Source organism: Megalopta genalis, unplaced genomic scaffold (assembly GCF_051020955.1).
Source record: "Megalopta genalis isolate 19385.01 unplaced genomic scaffold, iyMegGena1_principal scaffold0064, whole genome shotgun sequence".
Lineage (NCBI taxonomy): Eukaryota > Metazoa > Arthropoda > Insecta > Hymenoptera > Halictidae > Megalopta > Megalopta genalis.
Window position 1 is genome coordinate 791,265 of NW_027476133.1, and position 12,785 is coordinate 804,049.

Here is a 12,785-nt window from a genome sequence, read left to right on the forward strand (position 1 = left end):
CGTACTCAAGCCGCTATATGCACTATTCAGACTTGACGAGGAGATGACTATAAACAGTGCGGGCATATTCGTCGCAAAAGTCTTCTCGTTAGCATTAAACTATACGATAGTAGGAGTTATGAATTGTACATTAAACTTAATATAACAATTTGCGTTCAAATTTTTTCGAGCAAACTTATTATCATACATACAAATACACTGTATGTTACCGTGTTCGTTTGAACAGTTCAAACAGATATATGTATAATTCTTATAGTTCAATACTGTGCATAGTACAAACAGAATTAAGTCTCATTACGAATAATTTCTTTCACGAACCATCACTGAACGCGACATCGGGTCAAAAATGTGTACATTGTACATCGGATCGAAAAAATAGAAAAACTTGTCTCGATGACTACATTGTGCAACATATGTCCAACATGACCTATTGAAAACAAAAAATACTCCATAAATACTGCAGAATTCATTTGAATTGATAGAATTAAGAATTAACTTTCCTACCTCGAGTATAATGATATAAAAAAATGATCACATTTATAGCTGGCATTTATGCATTACTATCCTACAAATGTAAGTTTTATAAATAACGCTAAATATGTATTAATAAAAATAAGATCAGATTAAATAAAACTAATTAAAACAAACACTATGTGGTATTACAACATAGTATAATATAAAGAGTATTTTCCCGAAACTACAGAGATTTAAATTATTATATTATCATTAAAAAGAATTTTTTCAGCTACTTTTAAAGTACACCTATGAGATTTATTATGTGTACAATATTATTTAAAATACCAAAATTATGAAATCCTTTTTCGAAAATCATCGATTAGTGTTAAATTGGTTTAGTCAAGTGTATATAAACCAGTGTATTACAAAAGATGAAAGGTAACATTCTCTATTATTCTGAAAAAAAAAAATGTCTAGTCATATAAGTCAACATAATAGAAAACGTGCAGAATACTTAGGCAATTATGCAAACTAATATTTTTGTAATTTCTATTGCGTGTTTCGTCCAAATTTTAATAGGAGTTTGTAGACAAATGTTTTATTTTATTTTCTTCTCATGGTTACTCTGGGGTTTTAATAATGTCAAGTAGAAAGTTGATTGAAGTTGAGGGGGTTGTGTATTCTAAATGTTCCGTACCCTCAATTATAACAATATGGACTTATATACGAACTTATAATTTTACCGATACTCGACGTAACCGTGCCGTCCTGACCGAACTATCCTGACCGAACTGTCCTGACCGAACTGTCCTGACCGAACTGTCCTGACCGAACTGTCCTGACCGAACTGTCCTGACCGAACTGTCCTGACCGAACTGTCCTGACCGAACTGTCCTGACCGAACTGTCCTGACCGAACTGTCCTGACCGAACTGCTCGAACTGACCCGCGGCAGCCTACTTTTGCCGTTTATATTCGTCCGGCGGAAACATCGTCTTCCTTTGTCCAAGATGACGGTTACTCCTGAGGGTTTTCCCCGGCCTCGCTAAACGCGCGGCCAGGTAGCCCTGTAGCGGTAGGCGGCCGGTAATTATTTTTCAGCAACATTTGCTGTCCACGTGGGGTTGTCAAAAAAGTCAATAAAGTCATTTTCGACTTGCAACGACCAGGGAAAGTTTATTACTTCGTCCTTGGCCTCTGCAAGCGAATCCTCTAACTGTTATTACCGTCGCCGGCCGTGTACAGCTATAAAATTGAGAGTTTCTCTAGGCGAGCGCGTAGTTGCAGTACAATGGCTGCTACAAAGTCATAGAAAATGCTCACTGGAAGTGTGACATACGAAGAACATTCCTGACATATTTTTTATAGCTTATCTTTCACGTACTTTAAATTCGCTCAAGAATAATTATTCAGCCACAGGAAAAGAACGTCGAACATAACGTCGAAAACGTGGGAATTTAAGACAGCGTTAAATTCATTTAAGACATCCACAACCCACACTCTCGATGAGAGCTAAACGTCCAAATAGCCAAATATATATATAACCAAATCGACGACCCAAGCATCTTTTGCAAACGCAATTCCATAGATGAAACTGTGATAACAGCGAAGCCAAGATTAGAAGAAACAATGATGCAAACACCACTCATCTACAATCTCCCAGGAGCCTCATCTACGCCATTACATCTACCAATAATCTCACCTGCCAAGATCAGTGAACCAAGTATAACTTAGTCTATACCTGATTACGAATCTAAATCCCAGGAGAACAACAGTTCAACTGATGGAGACGAACCAGATATTATCCCAGTTTTGCCACAACCTACGAACACGGATAACATTGCCACACCAGCAGATGAAATTCGATGAAAGTTAATAGAAGAAGCTCGTAGTAGATTAATCGCAGGTCACAAGGGTGTAACGGAAATTGGCGGTATCCATGGAAAGTTATGTGGGCACTTTATGTGGGCACCGTTAACAGCACCAACGGAAAGTTATGTGGGTTTGATTACTCTCTATAGTACACATTACTTTACTATTCTGAGTTTAAAATTCCCGGCTGTTCTAATCGTTCCATTATAATATATAATTAGTTACAGTCAACAGCGTGCCTTAATTATATATGTTTTATAATATATAGATGAGCTACGAAAAACAAATTGGCATGTTTGCTTATATCGTTAATTTTTTTAATGTATAACTTACAATTTGAATTTAGTTCCCTTCAGGATGAGTGTAAAACGCTTGAAAGGAGAACAATGGATAAAGGAAATCATTGATTCCAAAAGAGATTCTGATGAAGAAAATCAATATAATTTAACATTTCGCAAAAGGAGGAACAATCGAGCACGTGTACTTAGCACCTCGGTATCTGAAGAAGCAGAAGAACCTGAAGTACGAATTGATACTCCTTCTAGCATCAAATGGACATCAAAGAAGCTGTTAGGGTTTATAAAAGTCACAATGAGACCTTTGTTCTGATTTCTTAACAAGAGTGTTAGGGATTCCCCATCTGGGCTTCACGGCGGGGGCCAGGCACAAAGGTCCTTGATGGCTAGGGGGGTGGGCCTGTCACCCCGTGGCAGAAATGTTAGTTTTCGAGCCTCGTAAAACTCATGGGCCCCGTCGACAGTTTTATGGTGGTCCTCCGTAAAGGACTTATCCCTGATTTACGACCAGGCCGTTAGCGGAGTTGGGACTTGGGCCACTCGGCGTGATTGCTTCCAGATGTGGTAGATTTCCAAATTTTCCCTTGAGGAAGAAGCTCATCTGGAGGCGTTCGCGGTACCCTTTCCAAAGGTCCCAACCATCTTCATTCCAACCAATTAGCGTTCGTTTTTTGAGCCTGCCGTGATTGGGCAGTTTTTCCTCGCCGCCCACCCTGAAGTAAAGGTAGGGATAACCGAGGTGACATCGTGGATGCCACACGATTATTCGACAGTCCTGATCTGTCCATCCACCCTGATCCATCATCAGTGGATACAGAGGTCTCCCGGGAAGCCAATTGTTGCAGCGCCCGGTTAGCCAAAAAATAGAGTCTTAGTCGGCACACAAAGCGTGCAAATTACAACAAGGCTCGAAGCTCACAAGGAGCACCACGAGCATTAACAGAAGCTTAGTCCAAAAATTCATGATTTTACGCCACATCATTCGGGAGTAGTAGGGAACAATTTAAATCGTTCGTCGAGAATTTTGGATTACTTCAGACTGTTTTTTTCTAAAGATTTAGTTAAATTTATTGTGGAAAAAACTAACTATTACCGGTGTCGACAGCTCAAAAGAGATCTCTTGAACGCTTCAGAAGGGATGGAAGTGGATGAATTATATTGTTTTATTGCTGCATCGTTATTAATGACGCGAACCAAAAAAGCTATCCTTAAATGAATATTGGTCTAAAGATAAGATTCTCCGAAGCGATATTTTCAGTAAAATTATGAGTAGAGATCGCTACTTTTCATGATTGAAAATGTTGCATTTTACGGACATAGTCGGCCACACTGCTGATCGTTTACACAAAATAAATGAAGTAGTGGAAATGCTACGAACATCTTTTTATCAATGCATTTCAGCCATACCAGCGGTTATGTGTATAGACGAAAGTCTACTCCTCTACAAAGGCCGTCTCTTGTTTAAACAATATATTCCCTCGAAAAGAAGTAGGTTTGGTATAAAATCATTCCTACTTTGTGACTGCACGACGGGTTATATCCAAGATATAATAATTTATTGTGGGGCTAGTACTACTGTAGCTACCGAATATCAATATATTGGAAAGCCAGGGAACATTGTAATGTCGTTTTTGCAACCTTTTCTAAACAAAGGTCATACTAATTATTTGGACAACTGGTTTTCCAGCCCCATATTATTCAACCTACTTCACGAAAAAAGTACGAACGCTTGTGGCACTGTGCAAAGAAGACAGAAAGAGATGCTTAAAATAACTGATAAATTGAAAAAAGGAGAGGCAGTGTTCCGCTCATCTGAAAATCTGTTTGCAATGAAATGGTTTGATAGAAAGAAATTTTATATGCTTTTCACTATTCATACCGCAGAATCTGCAGAAGTACCTAAGAAGTCAAGAAAAAATGAAATTATTCTAAAGCCCTGTGGCGACTACCTCCAGACGCGCCAGCAGAGGGCTCCTCTTCCCGCTAGTAGCCGATCCGCCTCGATCCCTATATATACGGAGACTTCGTCCTTTCCTACCCCCACGTCTAAGGCAAGGACCCGCTAGGATAGCCTTACTGATGAGTCCTCTAGCGGGCCCCGAACGAAACGTCTCCCCTCTCCTTTCCACTCACGAACAAGACACAATCGAACCGCCGCCAAACTGGTGACCCCGACGACGAACGCGACGACGACGACGCAACCTTCCGATCAACCTACATCATTGTAAATATTGTACATAGTAGCTTTAACCCTTTCATTACGGGTGCCGCCTATAGGCGGCGGCCGCGCGGCGACCTGTGTGTACGGGTGCCGACTATATGCGACGACCGCGCGACGATCTGTGTGTACGGCTGTTGACTATAATCGACGTGTATGAGACCACCTGTGCCGACTCACGCTGGTAAAAAGAAATGTACTATACCGATAGAGTATCTCTTGATTCTATTGACCCATATTGGATTAAATCCTAATAGAAATATATTCTACATACGAAAGAAGCTTTTGTTTTTTTCTACTGGATACTGGAATATTTGTACGATACAAGACGCGACTATATGAAACCAGGATTATAGTACAAAATCCCTCTTGAACCGTTATAAGTAATTGAAAGAAAGCGAGAGAAATTGGAAAGATTAGTATCTAATTTTACAGTTTTGAGGTCAATTTTCAAGTTAGAAACATTCGATAAACATTTGATCATATTTGAACATTTTGTTTGAAGCTTTGTTAAAAATTTGTTTTATATGTTTTTTGCGCCCTTGTTAGAATGTCACGGTGGAATTCAAAGAGAAATCTATTTTTCAATGGATTGACTGATACAGAGTACGATTCCGAAAATGAAAACGAAAACAATTTCATTGTACAGAGAAAAAAAAGGACTATATGTGATACCTCACACTCCTCATACATCCGTTTACGGCAAAACATGCAGGAATTATACCATATATCAGCAGATCGGCAAAAATCATTGATTATTTTGAACTTTTCGTCTCAGAAGAATTCGTACAATATATTGCACATGAAACGAATGATTATTGGTCAAAAAAAGAAAACAACGATATGAAGGATGTAAACGGAACAACAGTATCCGAATTGTACTGTTTTTTCGCTCTTTCATTTCTTATGACACGTAATAAGAAATTATCCCTGGTGGAATATTGGAGTAAAGACATACTTCTGCGTAATGATGTCTTCGGAGAAATTATGGCTAGAGATCGATATTTGAAACTGTTAGAGATGCTACATTTCAGCCATGATGTTAGAGCCACCAATGATCGGATATATAAAATAAGGAACATCATTGATATGCTCCGAAAAGCATTTAGCGAATCATTCTGTCCCTCTTCAATGGGTACAATCGATAAATCAGATATGGTGATAATTACTATCGATGCAACTCGCAAAAGTTTAAAGTGGTATCGCAAATACTCTCTCTCTTTTTCCACTTGATCGACATTTGCGTGTGGAATGCATACTGCCTATATAAGCACACCACAAAAAAACAAATCTCAATGGCGAAATTTCACCTTCAGTTGATTAAGGAAATATTAGAAAAATAACACAAGAATCATGAATATCATCGGTGCAGCAAGTCTGGAATTCATTATCCCACAAGGCTCACAGGGGGACATTTTCCTTCGATATATCAGTCGGGGAAAAAAGATCGAAAACGAAGATGTGTTGTATGTGCGGCTGGTGGTGTGAGACGTGAATCCAAGTATCAGTGCGAACAATGTAATGTGGGCTTGCGCGTTTCCCCTTGTTTCGAAAACTATCACACCAAGTTACACTATTAGTTTTGTCGTTGATTATATTTCACTATTAGTTTTATTATTTATTATGTTACACTATTAATTTTGTTATTTATTTTAATTTTGTAATATTGGACCATATTATTTATATCAATGCCACTTACTTTAATTAATGTACTGTAAAGAAAAAGATATGATTTTAAAACGTTAAGCGCCATGCCTGATAGATGAAAACACTAGTTTCTTGGGAAACTAATGCTACATGTTGCCGAGATGGATCGTTAAAAAGGAGCCATATATTGTATTAACAGAACATCTAAAACAATACATCGAGTCATATGAAGAATGGGACCTCTACTTACCATTTGCCATGATTTCATATAAATACCTCCGTCCACGAAGCTACGAATTTCACACCCCACGAATTAATCTTCGGGAATTACGATAAGTGAGCTAATCCGACATAACTTATGGTGGAGTAATACGTCCATGTGTAAAAAGAACCTGAAACAAGTAAATTCGATCCACGTTACATCGGGCCATACGAGATAATAGATGTCAGATATAAATAATGCAATTTTAAAAACAGATGCGACCGGACACCTAATCGCGAAACATCAGGATAAATTAAAACACTCCTTCGTCTTCGATAGTTCGTCCGACACAAATTAAAAATTGGAATCACTTTCAGGATGAAGTAAATCCCGCTGATTATCCAGAGGTGCACGAGGATCTCTTAATATGCCAATGTATAAAGAAAATGCAACTCGTGTTTGAAGCTGAAGAATACAAATTGTGTGAAAAATGTTGGTCTCGAGTGGCAGCAGAAGAAAGAGAATTATTTCCTGAAGGCTGCTGGCATACCATCGCAGGAAACCACAGAAGTAAGGCAGATTGTCATTGTGAAGGATATGGTTCTGTAATCCTGGAAACATCAAATGCTAGTCGATGCCGAGAATGCATCGAAGAATACATATTTCGAAATGTAACTGGAGACATTACAGTAATTAAAAAATGGCAAGGCCATTGATGTGGTTACTCAGTGGTAGCATCATGACCATTGACAGCAACACACGCACATATATACTGCAAATAATTAATTTATACAAGCAGGAGAGTCATCGGATGAAAGCTTTAATACTTTTGAAGAAATACTTCAATGTGTGTAGCAAGGAAAAAAATGTCGACCTTATACTTCATTGTGGAGATTCATTTTACGATGCGAAACCAACAACTTCTGATGAATTAAAATGTATGGAATTGTTAAATAAATACTATATGGGTCCCAACACGACAAATATTAATTATTGTCTTTTCATCAGAGCAATTAACATCCAATTTTTGAGCGAGCCAGAATTAACATTCCCACACTGTACTTTTAAAACTGTAAATTTTTAGGATCCAAATTTTAATATTGACATGCTAATATTTTCCATTCACGGGAAAAATGACCATCCAAGTAAGAAATATAATATCAATAGTTTAAGTACAGTGATTTTTCAACATTGATTCAGCCATTAGTAATTATAATCAAAATTATAGGTTGTGGAATAAATGGGCCAAATGGACTTGTTGTCTGTGTCTGGTTTCATAAATTATTTTGGAAAATGGACAGCCACCCCTAAAATGATCATTCCTCCACTGATGATAAAAATGGGTAATACCCATGTTGCAATTTTTGGTTTAAGCTGCATGAACGATGATAAATTAATACGGATGTTGAACGATTTTAAGGTGAACTTATGAGATCCATATATGTATTGAGAGGTCTTTCCATTTTTTTTTATTGCACATGATTTTCATTCATAGGTGAAATGCTTTAATTTGTTTGTTTTACATAAAAAACGTGCACCATGTCTTAAACGTGGATATACTTCGGAAGCCCACCTTCCCTCTTTTGTTGACTTTGTCGTGTGGGGAGGGGAACAGGAATGTTGTATCACACACGTGTTTAACTCTAAAAGACAATACTACATTTCTCAAACAGGTATATTTTTAGATTTATTTATTAATTATGATGCATGAAAAATAAGAAACTACTGCTTAAGAAACGCACTTACAGATTGCGATTTCTTTATGCGAAGGCGAATCAAATGCCAAACACATTGTCATACTTAGCGTAAACGGTAATAAGTTTAAGTTGAAAAAATTGAAATTAAAAACCGTTAGACCATTTGTGTTTGACACTCTGGTCCTTAATGATACAAATATAAAAAGTAACAATGATAGATTGCTATCAGAATCAGTTTTTAATATCGTCGACCGACTTTCGATTGAAAGTAATTTACTTGAAAGATAAAGAACGGTTCGATTCGACCAGGTAAGATTCTATTAGTATATTAACGAATACAAGTAATAAATGGAAATAAATAATATGTGTATTTTAGATTGGCACAGAAATATTGTGATAAAGTTGCTAATTCTCAATTGTATTCTGTAAAACAAGAAGTTCCGGTAAGTACTCCAGGATACGACTGACATGAGCTATACTGAGGTAAACAAAAATTGCGATATTCTACAAGGTGCTCGAAGGTAAAATTTGTGTTTGGTTTTTTAACTAGGAGAATTAAGGTTTTGTGGAAACCACATACAAGCAAAACTAAAAGGACACCAGTTTGGTTGAAAATAAAAACCTATGAACAATACTAACAGTGAATGATCTAAATAAAGCATTAGGTAAATTTGTTAACAAAAATAACACTAACGCTTTTAATAACCTACAGAGGTCAAGCATATACAATGTAATATTTCAAAATATTGATTTGCCATTATAAGCTCGATTGTATTGTTACTATTAATTCTTTACATATAGTCGTGAAATAAAAGAACTTGTGCTATGTTTGGAAACTACTGAAACAACTGCAGATATTGGAAATATCAGGAAAGAAATTAAAAATTATTGTGATAAGAGAAAGGAGGAAGCACAAAAAGAAAAGACAGAAGTATATGTATACTTGCAAACAAACTCATTTAAAAATGATAATATACTATCAGATTTGACAGATTGGATAATCGCATGCTATTTTATAGATGCAAATATTATTTGCTAATAGACCGGTAAAACCCTTCAATAATGACGAGATAATAGTTATTGTCAGTAGTAGTAACGATGAAGAAGAAGCGGAAAAAACAGATAAAGCTAATGGCAGTGGAGCATGTAACAAAAGCAAAGAAACCGATAAAAATAATGAAAATCATAAAAGTTCTGTTGGTATAACATCTGAGAGGTAATTTACTTCAACTCAAAAACAGACAACAGCGCAGGTACATCATCGAACTCTATTAAATGATTCATAGTTTATACGTATAGGTCTTTGATTTATTATTAACCATGACATTTTATCATTTTTTACAGGATGAAGCATTGGGCGGTGATGTAATAAAGAAAATAAATTGAGGGAAGCCTAATAAAATACGGTTCCTACGCAATTTCGATTCCAATTTAGATTAGTTTGACCAGGTCCGAATCCTTGTTTATACACTACTTGTAAAACATTATATTAAACAAATACTTTTCATTAAATCTTGAAATATTTGATAATATATAATATATATTATATATAATTCGGACATTCAAGTTGCAACAAAAAAAAATACATACTATAAACAAATCTTAAAATCGTATAAAATAGAGATTTAAAAACGACATCAATCTTAAATAAATACTAATGATAGAACAACTAGTACAAGAACTAGTAAAACACCGTTTATCTGGACTGTGTTTATCCAACATAGTAACCCGTTACCAACAATTGGATGTCAGGAACGATGCTCCTCTTATCCAACTTCAGTCTACGCGACATACCCATTATACAACACACTGTTTTTGTTTCTTAGTTAGAAATTCTAACATAGTCTTCCTGCATAGAATGTAAGATAAGTAACGATTTAATTCAGTTACTTGTATGTATGTGATTCGTCCAGAAACTATATTCTCATTACGTCTTCACACAAATCAAACGAAAAGAGAAAATGAGTGGTGCTTTGTATTGAAGAAAAATTTGAAATTAATAGACGCTTCAGAAACAATTAATTTCTTGTCTCGTAAATATAACATTGGTAGATTTACTGTATACATCATAAAAAAATTATAAAGATAACATATTAAAATGCAAAGAAGATGATGCAGCAAACACGAATAGAGGAATAAAAATGAATAACAGCTTCTAAAAGTGGGTGAAAGTAATTCATCTTTGCATGAAAGATCAGATAGCGAACAAACCGTAATCACAAAGTTATATGTATAATGTCGCAAGGTGCATTTCGCACTGCGTAGAGTACGATGTAGAAAATGTGATTAAAAATGATGGAAATGATAAAGGATTTCATATTCTTAACGACAATAAAATAATATCTCAAGTTATAGAGGATCAATCTGAAGTGAATGTATAATCAGGTACGCTATACAGTATGTTATACAATACTTACGTTAAACAACTTAAGAAACAGTTTCAGATATCTAGAAATAAAGAAATAAATACAAGACATGCCCATAAAGCGACATTTTATTAGAAAATAAGCTTACATATTGCAAAGAAAATATATTAGGAACATCGTAAGAAAAGAGAGTGGAACGTAGTGTATAAAGAGGTGGGAAAAGGTGAGCACTTCAAATAAACCTACCAGTTACAAACTGAAAAACTCTAGTTTTTAACTTTTCTATCTAAGTTTTAAGACGAAAATAATAACGAAAATTTTAAAAAATACGTATTGTAGATCTCGATAAGTTACATGCATGCCGAAAATTTCATCGAAATCAGTTAACGCAAGGTCATAGTTACGAGCATTAAACAAATTTTAAAACAGCAACTTTCTCACAATTATTGGACAGAAATATTAAAAATCAGGACAAAACTGCGATTTTTGCGATCTTTAACTGTTTACCGCTTATACCAAAGTCAACCGATTCCACTGAAATTTTCAACATGCATATAAATTACCGAGATCTATGAAATGCATTTCTTAAATCTTCGTTATATATATTTCGTCATATATTATTTTCTTTAATCATTCTAAGCAATAACAAAATTCAAGTTGTTCAGTCCAGTTCTAAGCAAGTTATGGCGTTTTAAAAGTTGTCCGAATATTAATATAAATAAATATGGCCGCGACGCCATATATCCGCAAGAACCGATTGCCCACGTGGAAGACACGTGCTTTCAGTTTCACAAGCTTTCTCGAGACGCCATATGCGTAACGCACGTGGCGTGTAATAATTCGCACTGGCGAATAATTAGCCCAGCCGAGAGAAGGTGTCCGAGCCATCGAAATGTAAATGAAGAAATTCGTACTGATAATGAGACTTACCGAAAAACCGATCAGAAATTCCAAGTTACGAATGCGGCTTCTGACCGGTCACTAGTCTTGACATATCATTGGAACGGTCGCTGCCAGTTGTTGCCAGCACTGTCCTTTATTATTTCGCCTGCTGCTCTATGGTCTTTAGCGGCTATCTTCCTTCATTTCATATGAATTAATCTCGGCTCGAATTGTCACAGTTATACTTATTTCTTCCAAACACCCAACGCTACGGTCTACACGACAAAGATCCTCGTTCTCGGCAGATCGCTTCCTCAGCCAGAAACGAGGCATTCCCCACTCCCCAGACTCACGGCTCGGCACGACGCACAAACCCTACGCGCACTCGCCGTTGCTCAGGGCCGGCACCATTCGACTCAGCCCACGCTCCGAGCGTCCTAGATCTCGCGGCATAATTCAGTGACTGTAGAGAATCCGCAACATGTTACAATTTCAAGAAATTTCAGTTTATGCAAATACGATAAGCTCAATAAATGGAAAACCAAGAAAGGAATTGGTGGCCAGAACTTTAAAGGACAAACATCTCGAAAGTGAAAACATGTGACATGCAGTGTTTTTTCTTCCAGCCGCAGAATTTCCTTCTTTCCTGATTTTGTTAAAAGATTTACGAATCACTTTGCAAATAAAGATAAAAAAAATACAAAAATCATGCTTTCCACAAAACAAAAAAATAAATTATTATATTCAAAAAACTCTACCAAATTGCAGAAAAACAGTCTAGACTGAGCCCTCTTATAGCAAACTACGTGTTACATTTAAGATTACTTTTTTTGTCCGTGAAATGTGTATACGCTATACGTGATTGTACTGAACATGTGTAATAAATTATGATACCCAAAGCTCATACAATTTTCGAAGTTTAGTATTTACCTATCACTCTTTATAGTGATTAGATCAGTGCACAGAGATTGACACATAGTAATTAGATGAGTGTGCAGATGATAACTAGAAAAGGCTCAGTAAATGAGCCGTTCAGTGCACACATCGCTTAACTCCATAAAAGAAAAAGTTGAGAAACGCGATGAAACGATGTACATTGTTTTCTAAAATTCCTGTCATAATATAGATTCACACATATAATGTAGAATGC

General features: G+C 36.2%; 1 long non-coding RNA gene across 1 annotated transcript; it reads right to left on the reverse strand.

The window, feature by feature from the left end:
- Nucleotides 1–977: 977 nt before the first annotated feature.
- Nucleotides 978–11,967, reverse strand: LOC143261731 (uncharacterized). Its single transcript, XR_013035795.1, has 2 exons — nucleotides 11,684–11,967; nucleotides 978–6,880 (listed from the first exon to the last, which is right to left on the reverse strand). It is a non-coding gene; the product is annotated as an uncharacterized LOC143261731 (long non-coding RNA).
- Between the last annotated feature and the right edge of the window lie 818 nt (nucleotides 11,968–12,785).